This window comes from Pogona vitticeps, chromosome 3 (genome assembly GCF_051106095.1).
Source record: "Pogona vitticeps strain Pit_001003342236 chromosome 3, PviZW2.1, whole genome shotgun sequence".
Lineage (NCBI taxonomy): Eukaryota > Metazoa > Chordata > Lepidosauria > Squamata > Agamidae > Pogona > Pogona vitticeps.
The window spans coordinates 109259151-109265150 of NC_135785.1; the positions used below are offsets into that span (position 1 = coordinate 109259151).

Here is a 6000-nt window from a genome sequence, read left to right on the forward strand (position 1 = left end):
AGGTGAAAGGGAACCAGAGAATCCCCAACTTTCACTCTAAAAATACAGATGCATGGATGTTGCCATGGGAAGGTTCCTAACTGCTTGCTAAGGTAGTTACTAGGAAAGAAAGAAGAGTAACTTGCGGGGAAGGGTCAGCAGGCAAAACCCGAAAGATCCTCCATCATGCTCTGCCTGCCCATGCATTCTCCTGTGCAAATACTACCCCCAGCTGTCTTCTCAACTAGCAAAACTACCAAATGAAGAAAAAAGTAAATAAAGCAAAGCAAAACACACTGGGAAGATTTTACAGGATGAACCTAGTGTGTGCACATGCGCATGAATGTACAGGTGCATGTTGTAAGGGAACAAGCACCCCACCCATGCCTTCTAAATCCACTTTGCACTAGCGTTAAAAGAGGACACGGGGCACAATCCCAAGTTTCCCTCATAACATCTTGGCCTGCCTTGAAACACTTCACAAGCCCTTTTTGCTTCAAGTCTATTCTGCCACAAAGCTGCATCCCAAAATAATCCTGGGTGCAGCAGCTGCTATTGCTTGTGCAGAAAACATCACAAGGGGGTTACAGCTGTTCCTAAACCAGATTCATCTGCAATGGAACAACTAGAAACAGGATAACAGAAATAGCAATGTTATTAGGAACAACTACAGGAGATTTAGACAGGAGGTGTCTTTGTTGTGGGTTCAGCCACTGAGGAAAATAAGGGGAAGGGAAGGAAAACAGTAATATTTAGAACACCTTCCCTGACTCAAGGGAAGTATTTGACACCACAAATACATGCTGATCACTATATAAATAATAACATAATAGCACTTCAGTTATCTAACATACCACTTTCACTTTACAACCTTAAAGAAATCTATAAAATTTCATGTAATGCACACTCTAAGTTGAGGTCATCTAAATTCTGTGTTTAGTATGTACTACATATCAGCAGTAAAACACTATATATAATTTCTTATCTAACTTCATTTAATCTATATCTGCTAGTCAGAGGGGTGTAATATTCCACAAGAGATGCTGAATCTTCCCTATCCCACTTCTGTGATTTCCACATGCACTGCCCACTTGATTACAAAGAAATAGTCGGTCGAAATGACTAGATAGGCGGGGTATAAATACAATAAATAAATAAATAAATAAATAAATAAATAAATAAATAAATAAATAAATAAATAAACAAACAAACAAACAAACAAACAAACAAACCTTTAAGGACTAGAAACATGACTCCCAAAACTTCCCACCATTTAATCCCATGGTACCTTATCCCGGTAACTCTCCCAGCAACTCAATGCTTCTCAAAATGTCTGAATGTACCATGTAATGCAAGAAACAGTTCCTAGTTTTGGTTTAACTTTTTTTATAACTCCATGCAAGTACATGGGGAAATTAATCCTTTCTGATTTAGACTATACTTTGGTTTCAAAACCTGAAAATAATTCAGCCTTCTAAGGAGATGATTGGCTTAAAGAGTGAATTTTGACAGACATCCTGCAGGGATAAAATAAAGCACAGACAATTGTCACTCTAATTAAATGTAGGCTCTCCTTGTAGCAGAACACAGCCCTTTAACTTGGGTTTCCCATAGAGGAACATTTGAAATAACGAGTTCCCTCTGTGTGTAGGCTGGGTTGCCTTCCTTTTTCTCTCTTCAGAGAAACATAATAACCATACTACATTAGTCCAAGAGTCCATCAAGTCCAGCATCATCTCCACTGACAATGAAGCTTACAAAGAAATCTTGGGCTAGACATTGGGCATGCTCAGATGTCACAATAAGCCAGGCTGTGTTTAACTTTACCTGAATAAGACTGTGTGCCGTTGGTGCACACATATCAGCCAATTCTCCTCCTGTAGATGGGGAACTCAATAAATTGCAGACCTTCTGATCATGATCTGTTTGTTGTGACACACTAACCTGACACACCAGCTTCCTTCTAACCTAACAAGTCAGAGGACAACTCCTATATTGTTTACAATTACTTTTCTGGCTAGAAGAACAGAACCATAAATGGAAGATCTATGGTTTATTTAGTTGTTCTCATTTGCTTTGGTAGTAGTCAACCAGAAGGTAAGAACATACAGCACTTATTAATATCATTAACCAGCTTTCCCATGCCTGATCGCTTTCTGTCAACCTAACCTACCTGACAAGTTTGTCATGAGATTAAAAGGGGAGGGGGGAATCAAGTGCACACTGTCTTGAAAAACATATAAAAATGTAATGAAAATAAAGAAACAAATACTTCGGCAACCCTACCTTACAAGGCCATTATTTCTGAAACAGGAAATGGTGGAAGAAGTATGGAGAATGACTGCAAAAACACTTGACAGTGCCCTGGACTAGTTAAAAGCATAAAATGCAAATTCTTATTTCTTATTAAATTGCTTTGGGCAAACAACAGTCCCTCAGCACTCCTCAAGTCCATTACAAGAGGTTAATAATGTTGGCTTTCATTACAAGAGTGTCATAAGGATTACTGTTACTAGGCGTGTGTGACACCCGTAAAGCAAGCTGAGCACTAGAAACCCATCATAATTTCTGCTAAACCGTCATAATTACCAAGGCCCTGATGCAAATATTACTTATAAGCCACCTGACAACACATTTGACAGTGTCTTATAGAGGAGGCCAGAGAAGACAGATAATGACAGGGCCTTGCCCTCCAGGGCCTTTCACCCACCCACCCCTCTTTGGGTGAGGCTGAAAAGGAGGAACGCAAGAGGGCAGAAATTGTTGACAAAAGGTGCGTCACGAAGACTTCTTCAGGGTACCTTTGCAGTTAGGAGGAGAGGAGAGACTGGCAGAGCAAGGGCTTTACTTTCCCCCGTCGGCTCATATGCCAGTGAGGAGCACCCCTGGCACTCCCTCCCTCTCTCCCTCCCTCCTTCTACCCAGCTCAGAAACGACGCCCTGGGCGGGCAGCGCTCACTCCCCGCAAGTCGCACCCGAGAAAAAGGAGTTTAGTAAAGTTGTTCGGGAAGCTGGGCTACTATAACTCCCAGAACGCCGCATAATCAAGAGAGGAACTCGTCGACGTTCCTCGGGGCTCCCTCGTTTCTCGTTACTCCGTTACTCCGCTACCTTTATCCCCGCTGGGAATAAGGGGGCCGGACCAGAGAAAAGATGTCCCTTAGCTCGTCAGACACGCTTCTTTCTAACTCATCAGCCTGCCCCCAATCGAGCAGAGAAGCCCCACCGATTGCAGGCCCTCGCCACGGAAGAAACATGCCTAGAAGGCGACCTCCTCGGGGTACTAGAGGCGACCCCCCCTCCCCATCTTGCCCTTGCCCAGGAAGATCATAATTCCCGCAAGGGTCCACAGCAGGGCCCGGAAACAGCGCAGGGTGTGTGTGTGTCTTTCCCTTCGGAGGCTGCTGCTGCCATCGCCGCTTACCTGGCACGTACGCGATCAGGAGACTCTTGCGGGGACCTCTCCTGCTCCTGCCCAGCCCTGTTCTGATCGCTTCCTTATTTCCGAGAAAGTAGCATAAAAGCCTAGCCAGGAGAAGGAGGAGCTGAACGCCCTGCGGAACTCCCTGCTTCGCCGCCTTCTCGCTGGGCCCACCTCCTGAGGCGGGAGGGGGGGGAGAAGCATTGAGAAGCAGGAAGAAAAAAAATAACAAGTTTGGCCGTGGTTATGAAAGACCGCCCCACACGCTGAGACGTTTCCCGCTTAGACGTGGCTATCCCCGCCCCTCCTGTATATTTTTAGCTCCGATCAAATTGTTCTGGTTGCGAAATCCGACTATGTTATGTTCCCAGGCGATTGCAGGCTTAATATAGGAAAGGCGTAAGGTAGATACCCTACAGGTTAAGCTCCCTGTCTGGCCATAGTTTAGGGCTACACGAAAGTTGTACTGAAGGACCAGCCCTTGCCGGGAAACAGTCCCATAGATAGAGTGCGGAGAAAGGGCCGAAGATTATTTAGTATTTAATTTGTTACGAATGTATTTTTCGCTTTCAGAGGCAGGGAAAGGTGCTCACGAACTGCCTCCTTTGACAAAATAAAGTGACTGCCTTTGGGTACTACAGTATGCGGGAAAACCTGTTGCTCTGTCTCGGGTAATAAAAGGTCTTAGACTCTAGGATTTTAGTAAAGCCCAAAATAAATCCAGTCTTCTTTTACTCTAGGATCTCTACCTGTTCTCACTGGTTGTCCTCCCAGTGATGGAAATCCTGCGTTTCATCAGAATCTAAACCTGAGCACTTTTGAGAAATGTTACAGTAATTGTGCCTCTCAAGGTTAGGCTCAAGGTTCCCTTTCTCTGATTATGGATTTCTGTGTTTCCCCTCCTCCTCTCCCCCCCCGCGTCGATTTTTATATACTGTATTTGCTACCCATAGGAGTCCATAAGGGAAGGCAGGATATAATTTTGTTATATATCTATATACGAGAGCAGTGCAGCACAGAGGTTCTTTAACAAAAGGATGGCATAGATGGGATACAGAGCAAGGCAGCCCCATAAAGGAACAGGTCTGGAATATCATGAAAACTACAGGAGAGAGGGGGGAGAGAAAGGTTTTAACCGGAGCTTCCTTTGGGACCTGACCGGACGAGCGTGCCTGCTGACAGAGGGAACAAGAGACCATCTGCCGGCCACAGCCCACTGGGTGAGAGGCAGTGGAACTGTGGTTGGGCCCCTGTTGGATGCCAGCTCTTTCTCAAGGGAGCTGGCTCAACCTTCCCCTGTGCTGGCAGGATCAGGCCCTGCTGCTCCCGGCTGCCTCATCCCCTACCAACACCGGCCACCTGGCCCAGGGGGAGAGAAAGGTTTTAACCGGAGCTTCCTTTGGGACCTGACCGGACGAGCGTGCCTGCTGACAGAGGGAACAAGAGACCATCTGCCGGCCACAGCCCACTGGGTGAGAGGCAGTGGAACTGTGGTCGGGCCCCTGTTGGATGCCAGCCCTTTCTCAAGGGAGCTGGCTCAACCTTCCCCTGTGCCTGCAGGATCAGGCCCTGCTGCTCCTGGCTGCCTCATCCCCCTCTCAACATGAGCTACATGGCTGGGAGGGAGAGAAGGGGCTTTAGAAAAGTTTTATTTTATATATGTTTTAAATGTTTTTAAATTGTTATTAATTGCCATCAATGAAGAAGAGACCCACAGTGGATCTAATGGAACAGGAAGGGGGGAGGGTGTTGGAGGGGGCAGCCATTGAGGTGGTGCTGGGTAGGGGAAGGAATGGCGGTGGGGGTAGGACATGCCCGCGTAGGAGAAGAGAGGTTAGATATCTTACATCTATCCCCTCTTCTAGTTCTACCCCCAACCAGATGGTATCAGGCGACCATATCAGCAAACCCTCGAGCCACACGGTGCTGTTGATGAACGCCAGGTCAGTACAAAATAAAACTGCCCTCATCCATGATGTAATTCTGGATGAGGGGTCTGACCTGGCGTGCATTACTGAGACCTGGGTGGGAGAGGAGGGTGGTGTTCCCCTCTCCCAGCTATGTCCGCCTGGGTACTCAGTCCAGCACCAGGGTCGCTCGGAGGGTCGGGGAGGGGGAGTTGCTATAGTCTATAGGAGTTCTATCTCCTTGACCAGGCTTCCTGTCCCTTTGAGAGCAGGTCTCGAGGGCCTGTATTGTGTGTTGGGCTCGCGAGACAGGTTAGGGATTCTGTTGGTGTACCGCCCACCCTGCTGCGTACCAACAGTCTCCCTGCCTGAGCTGACAGAGGTAGTCTCGGACCTGATGTTGAGGACTCCCAGGCTGTTGGTGCTGGGGGACTTCAACATCCATGCCGAGGCTGCCTTGACTGGGGCGGCTCAGGACTTCATGGCCACCATGACAACCATGGGGCTGTCTCAATGTGTCATCGGTCCGACGCATGAGAAGGGCCACACCTTGGACCTGGTTTTCTCAACGGGACTGGAAGATGGTGGTTTGGATGTGGAGGGGCTGGTCGTGACCCCATTGTCATGGTCAGACCACTTCCTGGTCAAGTTCAGTCTATTAGCGTCTTCTTCCCTCTGCAAGGGTGGGGGATC

At 47.3% G+C, this 6000-nt stretch overlaps 1 protein-coding gene across 3 annotated transcripts in view; it reads right to left on the reverse strand.

Annotated features, from left to right (window-relative positions):
• The window catches only part of ANXA11 (annexin A11), a 51596-nt gene extending 47940 nt beyond the window's left edge, over positions 1-3656 (reverse strand). Inside the window, exon 1 of one of the 3 annotated variants that reach the window (XM_020802517.3) lies at positions 3404-3656. The gene's annotated coding sequence lies outside the window, so the exon portion shown is untranslated. The remainder of the gene's footprint in view (positions 1-3403) is intronic. The other 2 variants (XM_072995034.2, XM_078391047.1) reach the window with 2 other exon arrangements.
• Positions 3657-6000: the final 2344 nt, after the last annotated feature.